This window comes from Phycodurus eques, chromosome 1 (genome assembly GCF_024500275.1).
Source record: "Phycodurus eques isolate BA_2022a chromosome 1, UOR_Pequ_1.1, whole genome shotgun sequence".
Classification (NCBI taxonomy): Eukaryota; Metazoa; Chordata; class Actinopteri; order Syngnathiformes; family Syngnathidae; genus Phycodurus; species Phycodurus eques.
In genome coordinates this window covers 44,954,636-44,957,135 of record NC_084525.1, presented here as the reverse complement: position 1 = coordinate 44,957,135, position 2,500 = coordinate 44,954,636, and the positions used below count along the sequence as shown (strand labels likewise).

Below are 2,500 nucleotides of genomic sequence, written 5' to 3'. Positions count from 1 at the left end.
TGCAATCTTAAAACATGAGGAAAAACTTGTTGCTTGAATAATCTATTTTAAAATTGGAAAATAAAACAAAAACAGGACTTTTGTCCTTCATGCGGAAACAAAAACATGCAACACTGTGACAGGAATGATGGTGAAAGGGCAATGATAATGGGATTTCTCGCAGCTCTTCCTGACTATTTTATATTATTGACTCTTATAATTACAAAATCAATTCCAAATTATGAGAGTGTGATTGTACAGTGTTTTAACTAAAGCATTCTAATACAAATAATAATTTACGTAGTAATCAATTTATGTACCAAAGAACACAATCGCTGCCTTTTATACACTGTCCCTGAACGCACCTCGCGCAACTGCGCAGTTGCGATGTAATCATGAATGGTGGCCGCGGCCACACTAAATGGGTTGCCAAATTCAGCGTTTTTACCCCAACATAAGAGGTACTGGGTCAATGGGAAACGTTAAAAATCATCCATCCATCCATTTTCCAAACCACTTATCCTCACTAGGGTCACGGGCGTGCTGGAGCGTATCCCAGCGGACTGTGGGCGAGAGGCGGGCTACATCCTGAACTAGTCACCAGCCAATCACAGGGCAGAGTTAAATCGCTTAACCTACTCTTCCCATCCATTTTCTACCGCTTATCCGGGTCGGGTCGCGGGGGCAGTAGCTTTAGCAGGGACGCCCAGACTTCCCTCTCCCCAGCCACTTCATCCAGCTCTTCCAGGGGGATCCCGAGGCGTTCCCAGGCCAGTCTCTCCAGCGTGTCCTGGGTCGTCCCCGGGGTCTCCTCCTGGTGGGACGTGCCCGGAAGACCTAACCAGGGAGGCGTCCGGGAGGCATGGGAATCAGATGCCCCAGCCACCTCATCTGACTCCTCGATGTGAAGGAGCAGCGGCTCTACTCTGAGATCCTCCCGGATCACCGAGCTTCTCACCCTATCTCTAAGAGAGAGCCCAGACACCCTGCGGAGGAAACTCATTTTGGCCGCTTGTATCCGGGATCTCGTTCTTGCGGAACGACCCACAGCTCATGACCATAGGTGAGGGTAGGAAAGAAGATCGACCGGTAAATTGAGAGCTTTGCCTTTCGGCTTAGCTCCTGCTTTACCACAACGGACCGATACAAAGTCTGCATCACTGCAGACACTGCACCGATCTGCCTGTCGATCTCCCGTTCCATTCTTCCCTCACTCATGAACAAGACCCCAAGATACTTGAACTCCTCCATTTGGGGCAGGATCTCATCCCCGACCTGGAGAAGGCATGCCACCCTTTTCCGACTGAGGACCATGGTCTCAGATTTGGAGGTGCTGATTCTCATCCCAGCCGCTTCACACTCTGCTGCGAATTGCTCCAGTGAGAGTTGGAGGTCACGGCTTGATGAAGCCAACAGAACCACATCATCAGCAAAAAGCAGTGATGCAATACTGAGGCCACCAAACCGGACCCCCTCTACGCCTCGGCTGCGCCTAGAAATTCTGTCCATAAAAGTTATTAACAGAATCGGCGACAAAGGGCAGCCTTGGCGGAGTCCAACCCTCACCGGGAACGAGTCCGACTTACTGCCGGATATGCGGACCAAACTCTGACTCTGGTCGTACAGGGACCGAACAGCTCGTATCAGGGGGTTCGGTACCCCATACTCCCGAAGTACCCTCCACAGGACTCCCCGAGGGACACGGTCGAACGCCTTCTCCAAGTCCACAAAACACATGTAGACTGGTTGGGTGAACTCCCATGCACCCTCGGGGACCCTGCCGAGGGTGAAGAGCTGTTCCACGGCCAGGATGAAAACCGCACTGCTCCTCCTGAATCTGAGATTGGACTTCCCGACCACCACCCCAGTCTGCCAATCCAGAGGCACTGTCCCCGATGTCCATGCGATGTTGCAGAGGCGTGTCAACCAGGACAGCTCCACAACACCCAGAGCCTTTAGGAACTCCGGGCGAATCTCATCCACCCCCGGGTCACTGCCACCGAGGAGCTTTTTAACTACCTCGGTGACCTCAAACCCAGAGATAGGAAAGCCCGCCTCAGAGAACCCACACTCTGCTTCCTCATGGGAAGGCGTGTCGGTGGAATTGAGGAGGTCTTCGAAGTATTCTCCCCACCGACTCACAACGTCCCGAGTCGAGATCAGCAGCGCCCCATCCCCACTATACACAGTGTTGGTGGTGCACTGCTTTCCTCTCCTGAGACGTCTGATGGTGGACCAGAATTTCCTCGAAGCTGTCCGGAAGTCTTTCTCCATGGCCTCACCGAACTCCTCCCATACCAGAGTTTTTGCTTCAGCGACCAGCAGAGCTGCATTCCGCTTTGCCAGCCACGTTACCCTTTCCGGCTGTGCCCGCCCGGACCCCATGGGTGCAGGCCCGGCCACCAGGCGCTCGCCTTCGAGCCTCACCACCAGGCTTGGCTCCAGTGGGGGGCCTCGGTGACTCGCGTCCGGGCAAGGGAAAACGAAGTCCATTGTTTGTCGTCATCATTAGGGGTCTTTG

The 2,500-nt window shown here is 53.4% G+C and overlaps 1 protein-coding gene across 5 annotated transcripts in view; it reads left to right on the top strand.

Moving 5' to 3' along the window:
• Nucleotides 1–2,500, top strand: part of LOC133411510 (deoxyribonuclease gamma-like) — a 57,245-nt gene that overhangs the window by 14,864 nt on the left and 39,881 nt on the right. The gene's annotated exons all lie outside the window — the stretch shown is intronic.